This window comes from Hemibagrus wyckioides, linkage group LG01, assembly GCF_019097595.1.
Source record: "Hemibagrus wyckioides isolate EC202008001 linkage group LG01, SWU_Hwy_1.0, whole genome shotgun sequence".
NCBI lineage: Eukaryota > Metazoa > Chordata > Actinopteri > Siluriformes > Bagridae > Hemibagrus > Hemibagrus wyckioides.
In genome coordinates, this window is record NC_080710.1 from 14,538,280 (window position 1) to 14,552,980 (window position 14,701).

Here is a 14,701-nt window from a genome sequence, read left to right on the forward strand (position 1 = left end):
TTCATTGAAGTAATTGACAAAAACAAAAAAAATGAATAGATACCTAGTCTATAATTTATTAATCGTATCTAAAAAGAAAAATGAACCGTGATTAACAAGGATACAAGACATCGTGTGTTTCCTTTTATTATTATTTTTACACTGTTACTGACTTTTGTCCCGTCTATAAGCGTCAGATATCCAATAATATAGTATTCCCATTTTTATCACATCATAAGTATTTTAAAAAATCCCACGAACTGTAGCGTTTGAGATAAATCCTGTCTGTGAAGGCGCGGCATTGTGGAGGGGGGGGGGACTTTTACTGTGAAGCGCTGTGGGCAGTGCGCATGGCTGTGGCTCATGGCGCGGTGCCCGCTGTTTCTCTCCGGCGCTGTGCGGAGCGGCTGCACTCAAATCAGGTCATCAGCAGCGGATCAACACGAGCCACCGGCGCGCGCGCACTCACTCGCTCGCGCGCTCACTCGCTCGCTCGCTCGCTCACTCACTCACTCGCACGCGCACACATCTCTTTCCGCACGCGATGTGTCTTGATAAAGAGGTAAGTGCGCGACGTTCCTCTCTATTGTGTTATTATTATTATTATTATTATTATTATTATTATTTAAGAGCATCTGCACTTTCATTGTCGGTTGTTTCTGTGGCGCGTCTTAACGCTCAGCGATGTGAATGTGTTACGACGCTGGAAAAGTTGGACCTAACCGTTAGACAGTCGGAATGCTAAGCGCTACCGATATGTTCAGTCTAGACACCGTCCGGCAGCTGTCTGTCTGTCTGTCTCTCTCTCCCTCTCTCCGTCCGTCTGTCTGTCTGTCTGTCTGTCTCTCTCTCTCTCTCTCTCTCTCTTTCCGTCTCTCCGTCAGGACGCGTAGCTAAGCTTTAGCAAGCCGTCTTCAGTTCTTTTCCTCAGCTTTGTAAATGTTAGCTAGCTCTCTTGCATAATACCGTGCCAGAAGAAAGCTTTAACTAGCCAGCTAATCTTAAAGTTCAATGAATCTCTGACATCTTTAACAAGTCTGAGACAGTTTTTATTTAAGCTTTCCGCTTGTCACACTCCTCCAGCACCTTGTTTTTTTTTTTTTCCTGGTGAAATGTGCTAATGTTACCAAACCCCAAAATGTCGCTATATTGAAGTAAGTTCCAGTAGACTGTGCTAGCTAAATTTGGCTAAGCTTGCCTAAACTAGCCTGCTCCTTTTTCTTATTTTTTTTTCTCCTGCTAAAAATACATAACTTGTCAAGGAGACCGAGCTCTTAGTGATGAGTACTAGTTTGGTGAGTTACTAGACAGCATGTGATGGTTGTTTGAGCTTGAGCTTCAGCTTGAACTTGAACTTGAACTTGAACTTGTTCTTATATACATCTCGTCAGTCCTGCAGAAAAATGTAGCTGTTTCAGTGCTGGGAGCAGAGAGTGAAGTCTCTGGCTCAATAGATCTTCTACACTATACTGGCAAAAGTTTTGGGACACCCCTCCAAATCATGGCCCCTTAGTTCCAGTGAAAGGAACTCTTAATGCTTCAGCATACCAAGACATTTCGGACAATTTCATCCTTTGTGTGAACAGTTTGGGGATGACCCCTTCCTGTTCCAACATGACTGCACACCAGTGCACAAAGCAAGGTCCATAAAGACATGGATGAGTGAGTTTGGTGTGGAGGAACTTGACAGAGTCCTGACCTCAACCTGATAGAACACCTTTGGGATGAATTAGAGTGGAGACTGTGAGCCTGACCTTCTCCTCCAACATCAGTGCCTGACCTCTCAAATGTGCTTTTATTCTCATGAACACACTCCTAAACCTTGTGGAATGTCTTCCCAGAAGAGTTGAAGCTGTTATAGCTGTAAAGGACGGGCCAACTCCATATTAAGTTCATGTGCATGTAAAGGCAGGTGTCCCAAAACTTTTGGCAATATAGTTTAAGTAGGTATATTAGTGCTGTGTTTTTTTTTTTTGTTCGAGACAACTGTTTCCCGTTCCAACCGTGTCGCCTGAGGGTTGTGTTTGTGTGTCTGTGTGTGCGTGTTTCCCGATACTGTGTTTTGTGTTTTCACTGCTCCAACACACTTGAACAAACTCATCAGCTAATTCCTAATCCCTCTGAGCGTTCAAACAGCGCTTAAACATGCATTGCAGGGGCACTGGAGGAGCAGGAAACACTGCCCCAGGCTACAGCACTGAATGAGCAGCTCAGTAAGGTGTGTTAATGCCATGAATATGTGAAACTGCACTGCAGTGCTTCAACCACACACACGCAATGTAGACAAATGCACCTTCACTCACACCCAAACCTAATAGCTAATAAAGCACTAGGTTTCTATTCACACGTCTGCAACCTGGATATTTTTGTCTGTCAGCTTTGAGAGGTGATTGGATTGAGAGTGTGAAAAAATAGTTTCCTGCGAATGCAGTCTCTTGAATGAATGAATGAATGAATTGTTTGACATTTTCACGGGTTAACAGATTTTTTTTTCTTTTTATATCATTTTTATGTAGAATTGCCAGCTGAAAGTGCTTTACAATTTTGAGCACACAGCCCTTCTGTCTGACTCTTGGCTCTCATGCAGCCACATAATGTCTGAAGCCTTCAACTGTCCTCTCATTACTGCATTTAGTCTCTCTCTCTCTCTCTCTCTCTCTCTCTCTCTCTCTCTCTCTCTCTCTCTGACTGCACTGCATATCTGAGGCTCAGTGTGAGTCTAGTGTGTGTGTGTGTGTGTGTGTGTGTGTGTGTGTAGAGAGTGGTGTGGAAGTCTGCCAGCTCACTCTCTCCAAACTTGGACTGAGTGCATTGCCTGGGGCTGTCGTGACCAGAGTTCTCCATGGCTGCAGACACACTCGCTGTGCCCTTTCCTGTGCACTGCAGGCACTGGCCTACTTGTGCTGCACAGACATGGACATGTCGGCTACTGCCAGACAGAACGGAACAGTGCTCTCCTTTTACAAGCTGCCGCTTTGGCCTGAGGTGCATGTACTACACCACCTGCCGTCTGCTTATATCAGCTCTGAAGTTTACCTACAGTCTGAATAGTTTGAATGGTTGGGATGCTTTGTTTAATTTGCATGTCGAGACAGCTTGTCGGAGGAGTCGTTACGAAATAACACCTAAGGGAAGCCTTCGGAGAGATTTTGAAACACAGTTTATTCAGGCTGCGCATTTCCGTAGGGAGAGAGACGCTGTTAGTGCTTTTTTTTGGGGTGGCTTTACAGCGAAATGCTTAGTTATGGCACTGCGCTCTACACGGGGAAAGGAGTCACTGCAGTTTCATAATTGGGTGTAATTGTTTGTTTGCTGATGGTTGTTTAGGTGTTTTGCTGCTCAGAATTAGGTTTCAACAGTAAATACAACATAATAGACACTAGGTTTGAGTTTACACTCACCAGATCTCAACCTCAAACATCTCAAAAAAAGTAAATAAATAAATGGGCTAAACAGAATATGTTAAGTGCTTCCATCACAAACTAGGCAAAAATCAACCCTGTTCTAAATTAAAGACACTTCCTCCATTTCCCCTTTGAATCCAGACACAATCACAGTGTATTAGACGCTCAGGACTTACACATGCTTTCAGACTGAACTCTGAAAAACCTCAGACATGCGATTCCTGTAAAACAAGAATGACTAATATACTGTCCTGCACTTTTACTCAGAAAATACAAGTTTAGAAATCTTTCAAAACATCTAGGCAAAAAAAGAAAAAGTATATTCTCGCTGAATGTTAGTTAAGGTGAAGGATCTTGTGTATCTGCGGCTGTTGGACAGTTGTAAGATTTTGCAGTTGTAATACAGTACTGAATTTACTGAATCTTCTCTTTTGCCTACCTTGAGCTTGTAATGAAATTGATGACGTGATGTCACACATACATTACTGCACAGTGAAATTCTTTCTTCATATCCCAGCCCTGGGGTTGGGGTTTAGAGCACAGGTGATGCAGGGTGGGTTAGGGGCCATGCTCAAGGGACCAATGGTGGCAGCTTGGTGGTGCTGGGGCTTGAACTGGTCAACGGCCCAGAGCATTAACCACATGAGCTAACAAGTAAACAAACAAATAGAGAGTTTATGTTGTACTAAGAGGCATAGCATTGCCTTAAAACAGTGTTCTACTCAAACAAATCATTCTACTCCTAAACAAAATTAAACAAAACACTTAAATAATATTTCAGTTCACTTACTGTTTTTGTGCTCAGTGACACAATACACTGACACCCGGAGACATGACACCCGGAGACATGACACCTTTTTCTTTTTTTCTCCTCCTATTCAATACCCATAATGCCATTTTCCCTTTATAACAGCTAAGCTTTTAAATTTGGATTTTTACATTGGAAGCACCTCACTTAAAAAAGAAATGCAGAGAACGAATAAGCAGCTGACTTCAAACCACAGCTTTGTGTATTCAGGTTGAACTCTCTCACACCACAGTCATACGCTGATCTAATTGTAATAGACAATACAACTTAAATAAAGAAAGAAATAAAAATATAGCTGTGTTTCTGTAAATGTGTCTAAATATTTCCAGGTCCAAAAAAAAATAGTCTTTTGTTAGCGGATCAGCTTGTTCTCGTTTTTCCCCTCTCATATCAAATCCACCATTTTTTTTTTTCTTTTCTTTTTCTTTATTTTTCTTTTCTTTATTTATTTTCTTGCACTGGTGTCCGCTCAGCATTGCTCCCGGGTATCAGATCACATAACGTAAGCGATCGACTACAAGTCAGTTTTATTTATATCAGGCCGTGTAACCGATGCTTACGTAATAGTGCAAAATGGCTTAGGTCAAGCTGATATCATTGGCATGCTGCGTCACAAAATATTTTAAACACTAACGCTGTAATGTTCCACTTTGTTCAGTGTATCGAAGTGCAGATTACGTTTTGTGGTCACTTTATCCGGCAAGCCAAGTCAAGCAGGTGTTTGTCATTGCTCTATATTGCTGGTATACATCATGGACAGTACAATAAAGTGCAAATACATGACAGTAAACACACCTTTCAGTGCTATGGTTTGAGTCAGGGCTTCAGCGTAAGGCATGGAGTTTCTAAAGCACACAGACTTTACTGGAAGTGAATGTGATGCTGAGGAAATCCGTGTTAACCGCCTCGCTGTGTCTCGATCGTGGTTCCTGTTTGTGTTGGATTGTGTTTCCTTCTGCTGATGGTGAAATTGTACAACAAAGGTTTGATGACAATACAAGTGATGATTTAGCATTAGTGTTAAACTCGCACAAATGTTTAGGACTAGTTTTACATCATGACTCATGTTGAACTGGTGCAGCCAGCTGCAGAGCTTGTAACTGATGGGCGGGTGGACCTCATGAATATAGCAACAATGAAAACAAAACTACACTCCAACAGGACAGCAGTAATACATTTGAACGTTAACGCTTGTGCTGCAGTATATTGTGTGCATGCTTCTTACAGCCTCTTAAAACCTTGTGGGATTTCACACACATTGTCTCCCGAGCTGCTCTGTGGGGTTAAAGGTCAAGAGCAGGCCACCCGATCTTGAATGCTCATCTGTCTGGCTGCATTTAGGACACAATGGTGTGAATGCTTAAGTAGTCCAGAGTGACTAGCAGTGTCGCCGTGCGTCATTTCCATCTGCGGCGTTCCAGTGCCGCTGGGATGACGTTTGAGGCACTATGGAATGCACAGGAAGCTGAATAAGTGTGGCCTTTTTTTCCCCAGCAGTGACCTAAGCTTGGAAATCAGGGCTTTTTAAAGGTGACCTGATTAGGTCTTGTTCCACCTGGACTTCATTAGGTACAAGTGCACGATGACTTCTTATGTATGACTGGCAAGTTGCAGTGCCTCACTGCACAAGCTGTAATAACACAACGCCGACTTTATAAACAGACAAAACATACCACTGCATACACCTTATTATACAAGTTCCTTCTTACATAAGATATGTATTCATGAATGTATTAGAGTGCATTGCATCTGGTTTGCTATGTTGAGGCGCTGCTTGTTGCAATGTTGCCAGTTTCATTTTGGAACTAGGTTTGGTGGCATTTTACACCAACTCCAGTGACTTTATTTTGAAAAATAGTTTTTGAGCAGATGCTAGTGACTGTCCTGCTCCCAGCACAGCTCTCCAGCTCACATCGCTGCTGCTGCTTCTTTTAGAACTAATATATCACCATTTTACCTGATCACAGTTTTTCCCAATAAACAGTCCCGGGTCACCATTTTCCCCCAATAAACAGTCCTGGGTCACCATCTTCCTCCAATAAACAATCCCCGGTCGCCATTTTCCTCCAATAAACCATCCCCGGTCGCCATTTTCCTCCAATAAACCATCCCCGGTCGCCATTTTCCTCCAATAAACCATCCCCGGTCGCCATTTTCCTCCAATAAACCATCCCCGGTCGCCATTTTCCTCCAATAAACCATCCCCGGTCGCCATTTTCCTCCAATAAACCATCCCCGGGCGCCATTTTCCTCCAATAAACCATCCCCGGGCGCCATTTTCCTCCAATAATCAATCCCCGGGCGCCTTTTTCCTCCAATAATCAATCCCTGGGCGCCTTTTTCCTCCAATAATCAATCCCTGGGCGCCTTTTTCCTCCAATAATCAATCCCTGGGCGCCTTTTTCCTCCAATAATCAATCTCTACACATACTACTGTTATTCATTCATTCATTTATTCATTTGTGACTGTATTTACACGTTATTCAGTCTGTAATTTTTTCTTGGTGTCTGTTACCCAACATTTTTTGTCTGCATTTTTGCCAGAATTTGTAGTATTTTCTAAATACTTAACTAGTAAGCTTGTGGTGACATACAAAGACATCTTCTTTCTGTAAAAAGCGAGTTCAAATCTATTACTCTCCATTCATCTACAGCTCTGTTTTCGTCTTGTCTCATGTTTTGCTATGATCATGACATTTCAGCGAAAATGAGTAACACTTTTTTATCACAGGCATTAGCTCCTTTCCTCTGAACAGAGAGATCACTGGGTTTTTTCCGTAAAGAAAACACTCCCCAGACAGACAGACAGAGAGGAGTAGGAGTGTGTTGCCGTGAGGAGATGATCATGCACCGCCAGGTTAAGGTGCCTTTTTTGTGGTGGCATCTGACTGATACGAGCGTGGCCCTGAGCCAAGTGTAACAGTGTACTGTGATGGCACGTGGAGCGCGGTGTCAGAAATATGATCGATCTGCTGGGGGGTGAACAGACTCAAAGGTTAGCTGCACATCACCGTCACTGTCTCCATAAAACGTGCCATAAAAGACTTCGTGGCTGAATGAGTCACTGTCGCGTGTTTGACTTCTGATTCAAATTCTCTTTGCATGCTCACACACGCTACCTGTCTGTCCACAGCTGTTGGTTGTTTAGTCTGCGGTGGCAGATGACTGAATAGATAAGCATGATAGGGTTTATGGCTCAGCTACCTTGTGGGACTCTCTAGCAATTTTACAAAAGAAAAGCTTTTTTTTGGGGGGGGGGGAGGTTGTGATTATATTGAGCCTTATGTTGACGGCTTGATATTTGAGACACAGCCCATAGTGCAGATTAGCTTCCCGTCTATGCACTTGGCATGAGTGGGTGCTCTGCTGAGACGACTGCCCACTCCCGACCGGAACACTCGCTGCTAATAGGGAGGAGCTTCCTGTCTCACAGAGATCCGTCTGTCTGTCTGACATCATATGCCAAGCCGCCTGTCTCCTTGCCTGGAATGTCATCACACCTTGGGTGCAGAAAATGTCAGGGGGAATCTGCGAGAGGCCTCGCGGTACAACTCGCCTCTTTATTACCCGACTGCCCGAACCCACACTCAGATACTGACATTGCAGATTTTGTGAGTTCGGTTAGAATCGGGGGAATGAAAGCTCTGATGCTTTCAAAGAATACAAACGCAAGCTGAAGTGGAAACTATGCAAAGTGGATATGAAGTTGGTGTCTGCACCTTTAGGAGGCTGGGTGTGTGTTGGTGTGTTAGCAGTTGTGTCTAAGTTGATAATTAAACTTGAAGCTGGTGTAACAGTGTGAAACACAAGATCTTAAGCTTCTAGGTCTTCTCTTATCTGCTGATCGTCATAGCGACTGAGAGAGGCAGCCCATATGGCCGTGTAGGGATAAGGCCCCTATTCCTGCTCCTTCATACGCTGACAGATGGAGACTCACTGGGCCCTGAACAGGGTTCTAATCCTAATCCTGGCAGCATTGGAGCCGAGGCACCCTTAGACTGCATGCTTGCTCTGAACTGTACAGGATTACAGCATCGTATGTTTCTGTGTTAATGAACATCCTGTCCGACACGTTAGCTCCGTACGTACAGACGGGCCCGGGTCCACCCCGCAAGTCTCTACAATTTTTCAGTTACATCTTGTAGTATTTTATTCCATAACCATTTATACCACTGCAATACTGAAATCTCAAATCTGATTGGTCCGAAGGTAGATTAACCCTTTGTACCAGCACACCAGCGTTCCCTTCTGCTGGCGAAATGGGCGTCGACTTATCAGACATTCATAAACAAATGAATTATTTAATCGCTGCATGTCTGATATAAAAATAGTCAGGACTCTGTTGGCTTTCAGTGGGAGATGTTTTTACCTCTGTTGGGGAAAAACCTTACACGGAATTTTAGTGGTTGAATGTAACAGCTTCAAATTGTAGATGATTAGGATAAAACACTTGGGGCATCTTGGAGAGAAGAAATGGGTTTGATATCGACGTTTACTTTGAAGAAAGAAACATTTGTGAGAAAAAGAAAACTAATATTTTTTTGGGGGGGGGTAACTTTTTTTTGTGAAATACTTATGAAAACTACAGAGAGTTAAAGTCTTCTGAGTGACATTCTTCTATTTTCTATAGTGTATTTTCATATAAGGCATTAAGCAACACTGAAGTGCGACATGATGAAGAAATTCAGTGCTAATCATTGTACAACAAAACAAGGTAGAAATGCAGTTAATGTTCTATAACAGCACGACTCAGACAGTAGAGCCGGCTGGAGTTCATTCTTACTCTTCTTCTAACATGTTCTCATTTCTGCACCGGATAGACATTTGAAGCACTTGAACACGAAAGAACTAGAAGTTCACCTGTGACATGGAAAATGTGAGGAAGCTCAGCCGTGAGGATAAATTTTTGTTTTAACTCGCAAGCAGTCAAGACTATGAATTCCTTTGTTTCTTTTTTGATGCGTTCAGTGTCCAAAACCTATGACAAGTGGAGTTAAAGAGAAGAAATCAGTTCACATGGCCTAGTGAGACCGGCATGTTTTACAGTGTAGAGTTACACAGGGTCTTACATGGCGGACGCTTCATGATAGACAGAGCGTTGTTGATATGGAGACGTTTTTTTAAGTGTCAGCGTCTTGTAAATGTATATTTTCTACCACAGGAGAGATTTCGAGAAAGAGAACCTTTCTGGTAACTTAACAAGCTGAGTTTTTTTGTGTTATTTATTAGAAGAAAAATGAGAAGTTGGTGAGGAGTTTATAGCTGCTGTAGTATACATTAAGAGTTGCTGTGGAATAAATCACTCCACTGCATGCAGTTATAGGAAAGTAATCAGCTTCTGCCTGGTAGCTTTGTGTCAGATGGAAACGTTCCTGTAAAAGCTCTAATTCCTGTAAAGCGACGTTGCATTGTGGTTTTTTCCTCATTCCTAGCTACCAGCCTGGGCTTTCTGTGTAATCAGTGGTACTAATAATGGAAATGCTGAGCTATGATGCAGGCTTTTGTGATTAGTGGTAAGGATACGCATTTAAAAAACATCTCATTTACTATTCTAATGATTTCAGACTTTCTGTAATATTTAAATAGAATCATGAATATTCGGAATGGTTGAGATGGTCTCTCGCTTATGAGAGTAATTCATTATCTAATAAGCGTTACCATTTCACATCAGTTAAACACCGCTGGCCTTTAATATGCGCTTCTCAATGTTCCTCGTGTCAAAAAGTTCAGATGACTTTCCTCATAATAGTCTGTAGGATTTTGCCGCATATCAACATCATCATCATCATCATCATCATTAGATGCCATTTGGAAACTGCGTGCATCCCAAGCCAAGAGGCAAGTCCTAGAAAAGTTTGGTCTTAAATTCTACATTTATGTAATCTCTGTGTGTGTGTGTGTGTGTGTGTTTAAATACTACTGGGTTTTGACCAAATGACCAACAACAAAAACAATTCATTTATCTATAGATACATGGAAAAGAAAAAAGGAACAACAGTCACTGAAATCCAAGCAACATTATCTCTGCCACACCAGGATCAAGTTGTTTTAAATGTTTCCAGATTCTTCCAGTTTTGGAGTGTGAGATGCATGTAAGGTCTTCCAGTGATACAAACTCCATTGTTTTGCACAGAAGGGGTCATATCAGCGGGCCAAACAGCAAAGTGTATGTTAAATAACCACCTGTTACCTGCAGAGGTTTTATCTGACCGCTCAGCAGACCAAGTAATACAGATTTAACTTAAAGTACATCTTCAACCCACATCCTTGTTTCCAGAACGATCTGGGTTTCTTTCTTTCTTTTTTCTCTTGTATTATTTTACATGTTTGGATGTTTGGTGACCGCTCCAAATTTCACTAATAACATTCATTTTACAGATTTTTTTTTTTTTAAATCCAGATAGCTTGTATAGTACAACCTAAGCAATGCATGTCTTTTATTTTCAGGTAGCCCTTTAAATGTAGATTTGCTGTAAAAAGCAACTTTGTAAAGGTTTTGTTGTGGTTCTTGGTGTTTAGTAAACGCACCCACTGCATGTCTGTACATTTGGGGGGAAAAGGAACATGTGGTCAGTTAGATTTAAAGAAAAAAATTAGGTATAGTTTGGTTAAAATGATAAAAGGTTCGAGTAAGGGTTAGATTGATTGTATTAAACTTAATTGAAGGAAGTTTGTAATGACGACTGTGTGATGTAGAGAGAGTGTGATGAATTCCTATAGTAACATACACCAGTTTCATTGTGAAATCTCGCCAGGATGTTGGTGCTCGTTGTGAAAACACCAGCGTCAGGGGTTTGATTTCATTCAGCCGTTTGAAAGTACACCCTCGAATCATGCTGGCTGTACAAAAACTAATTGTGCTAATGTTACTCAGATCAATCACATGGAACATGTGGATGAAGTCATTTTTTTTTGCTCAGTGTAGTCCAGTTTCTAGCTCTTGACCGCTTTTAAGTAGATTGCCTCTAGACTGATCTGTAGTCTCATCACAAATTCACCTTCAGTCCACGCAGAGTCGTACGTTTTATGACGTTATTGAAAAGCTGGATAAATCAGTCTTTAACACGAGTTCGGTGAGACTCGCTCAGACGCTCTCAGACCGGTTGTTTTAGTCCACACCCGAGTACGATCTCTGCGTTCTCATGAACATAAACCAAGTGCAGCAGAGGGAAAACACTCCAGCGTTCCACACAAACAGGTTAAACGCTGCATTTGCGAACTCTCCCTTAGCTAGTGAGTCGCTCTCTTTTTTTTCTGCTAGTCTACTATATGCTCTGCAGAGCTACAAAAAAAAGATATTTTATTATTTGTTTATTTGCTGAAACTGATGACTGTAAGCAGGATCATTCAGTATTAAGACATATATATATATATATATTATATCAGGTCAGACTAAACTGTGAGGCACCTTTCATTTATAAAAATTGCATTAAACATTACACACGTTGGCATGTCGCACCTCCGCCAGGGTTTCTTCTGGTTTCTTCCCTGTACCATAGACATGTGTTGTAGGCTAAATGGCATCTCTAGGTGTGTGAGAGAGAGAGAGAGAGAGAGAGAGAGAGAGAGAGAGTGTGTGTTTGTGTGAAAAATGAGTGTGTGAAAGGGTATGCAACCCCACTCAGGTTGTCTACCACCTTGTGCCCCAAGTCCTCCAGGTTTCCTGCACCCCTGTGTAGGATAAGTGCTACAGGACATGGATGGATGGATGGATTACTCAGACAAATGAAGTCATCTCCTTCAGCTGTTTGCAGCTTTTCAAGACCTTACAACCCACATGCAAACCAGTTTGATTAACAAATATGTACTGATAAGACTAGACAGTGTTGCTGTCAGAGTGCAGTGTGTATTGCAACACGAGTTCAGCAGCCACAACACAGCTTTCATCTCCAGTCTCCAATTTCTTATTATTTCCTGCTCATTTGTTTTCTTCATTTCAGACATGTCACAATTTCAGAGGCGCATTTCAATAACTGTTTAAGTGGCTAGCATCAAAGGGAAAAAATAATCACTCTGCAGTCAAAACAAGTTGCAGTGTTATCTGGAGAGGAAATAACTACAAAAAGCTCACTTCAAACCGGTCCTCAACGCTCAATACATCACATGTATATCAATCTCTCGTCTCGTCTCGTCTCGTCTCGTCTTGTCCATTTTCTCTTGCTCAACATGGCCCCGACCTGCCTACCTCCCCAAACAGAGGTTTGTCCATCTACAGACTATTTCCACTGAGAACAAAACAGTTTCGTTTATTTCTACAGGTGGTCTCACTGAGGTCAAGATCACTTGACTTTTTCAAGAGAAACCTGTTCGAATAAAAGCGAGTGAGAAAATCAGCAGACACAGACACGTCCTCAGCACATTACAGCATGCACTCAACATGGACAAGCAGGTCAGAGATCAAATCAAACTGATCAGATATAAAGGCTTTGAGGGTCTGGGTTTAAAGGCTTTAAGTAAAACATACAGATCATTAAAATGATAAATATTTGACGCTTTTCTATTTAAATTCATTAAACTAGAGGAAGGTGTTGAATTTCAGGGATATTTGCAGTTTGTTTGATTTGAAAGGAGCAGGTCAAGCATCGTCTGAAGCATGATTCACAGCGTTGTGTGTTAATATAGTGGACCCAAAAATCTGCAACCCTGACACCTGATTTCTACCGAATGGTGATTTATAGAGGAGAGACAAGAGTCAAATACCTGAACATGTCTAAATAAATAGAGTAGAGCAGAACACAGCAGTGAGGTCTGATTTGATAGTCCAGAGTAAAAGCGCAGTACAGTGATGTAGTCTCGTAGCTCCATGGTTCTGTGCTTGATTTCCTGTCTGTGTGGGATTTATCCGGGTTCTCTGGTTTTCTCCTGCTTCACAAATCCATGCCAGGAGGTGGATTGATCACCCCTAGACAAATTGCCCCTAGGTGTGAGAACCAAAGGGTGTGAGAACACAAGTGTGTGTGAAAGATGTGCCATGAGGATCTAGGGAGCTTTACTTCTGTAAAGCTGCTTCGGGACAATGTCCATTGTTAAAAGCGCTATACAAATAAATTGAATTGAATTGAAATAGGGAGTATTCCTGCCTCCTGCACCGTGTTCCTGGAAAAGACCAGGATAATGCGGTTGCTGAATGAGAGCGAATAAAAGCGGAAGGTGTTACAGTTGGTGTAATGAGGTGAGGGCAGTTTGGATAATGTGAGCATCGTTTTAATCAAGCATATGTAGACCGCTAGTTTGCTTTCCCTGTGCTTCAGGGGGTTTCCTTCACAAGCCTCCTGGTGGTCCAGTGGCAGGATCCTGTGCTCTCATTGCTACGGCCCGGGTTTGATTCCTGCACAGGGCGCTAACCCAGTCACTGAAGAGTTAACTCTTAGTGCTGGTCCCAAGCCTGGATTAAATGGGAGGGTTGCGTCAGGAAGGGCATCCGGCGTAAAACCTGTGCCAAATCGAAACATGTGGACCAACTGATCAGCTGTGGCGACCCCGAACAGGGAGCAGCCGAAAGAACATCAACTCTAGACTCCTCCACCATCATTAAGACATGTCTTGTAGGCAGACTGGCATCTCTAAACAGTCCGTAGTGTAGGAATGGGAGCATGAGCATGAGAGATTGTGTCCTTTGATGTGTTGGCACCCCATCCAGACTGTCCCCTGTCCCCCCTGGGATAGACTCCAGGCTCCGTGCCACCTGTGTAGGGCAAGCGGTTCACAAAATGGACAGACCTCATAAACAGCACTGTGTGAAGTTAAATCCCACTTTTTTGTGTTATCGTTGTGCTTGCATTTTTTTTTACACAGAACCCAAACTAATCAGTTGTTTTTAACCTTTTTTTTTTTATGAACGTGTTCATTCTTCATGATGACATCAGCTGCGTCTGTAGTCCTGGTCTCGGTCCGAAATGTGGCCACTGCAGCACTCTGCCTCCTCCTGTCTCTGTGTCTGTCGCAGTGTGCAGCGCAGCCTGCTTTTGACAACATCTTAGCACGAGGACACAGTAAACACCTCAACTTTGTGGGGCTTAGCACAATCCTGACTAGTTCTCGCTTCATGTGCAGTCATGCCTATTGGCTAGCCGGCTGCAGACGACAGAAGGGAGAATTTAATCAGTAGCAACTATTACCTTTCTACTCGCTATAATAATTGCCATGTGGCATCAGGAGTGCTGCAATGCAGCAGCGTTCTCACCCTGTTGTGCGTGAGATCAGGCAGGATTAAAATGGGTCTGGGTGAATGAGAAATTGCCTGTAGTCTGTGAAGCATCTGCTGGGCCAGGCATTTCTGGATGAATGTGAACAGAATTTTGCAAACGGCTGTAAAATCCGCGGCCACTTTGTAACTTTCCAACTTCCTTTTCACACGGTATACATTTGCGACAGAAAAGCCGCCAGTGAGCGACTTGTACGTCTTATACGCTGGTCTTCAGTGCTGCCGGGTGACTTAAAATTGCGCTTCAGTTTTAAGGTCACTCTGTCTGGTGAGGTAATGTGCGTTAGTGTTCACCTCGGTGACCTC

At 42.7% G+C, this 14,701-nt stretch overlaps 1 protein-coding gene across 1 annotated transcript in view; it reads left to right on the top strand.

The window, feature by feature from the left end:
- Window positions 1-367: 367 nt before the first annotated feature.
- ldlrad4b (low density lipoprotein receptor class A domain containing 4b) overlaps window positions 368-14,701 on the top strand; it is a 68,705-nt gene continuing 54,371 nt past the window's right edge. The window contains exon 1 of the mRNA XM_058399217.1: window positions 368-541. The gene's annotated coding sequence lies outside the window, so the exon portion shown is untranslated. The remainder of the gene's footprint in view (window positions 542-14,701) is intronic.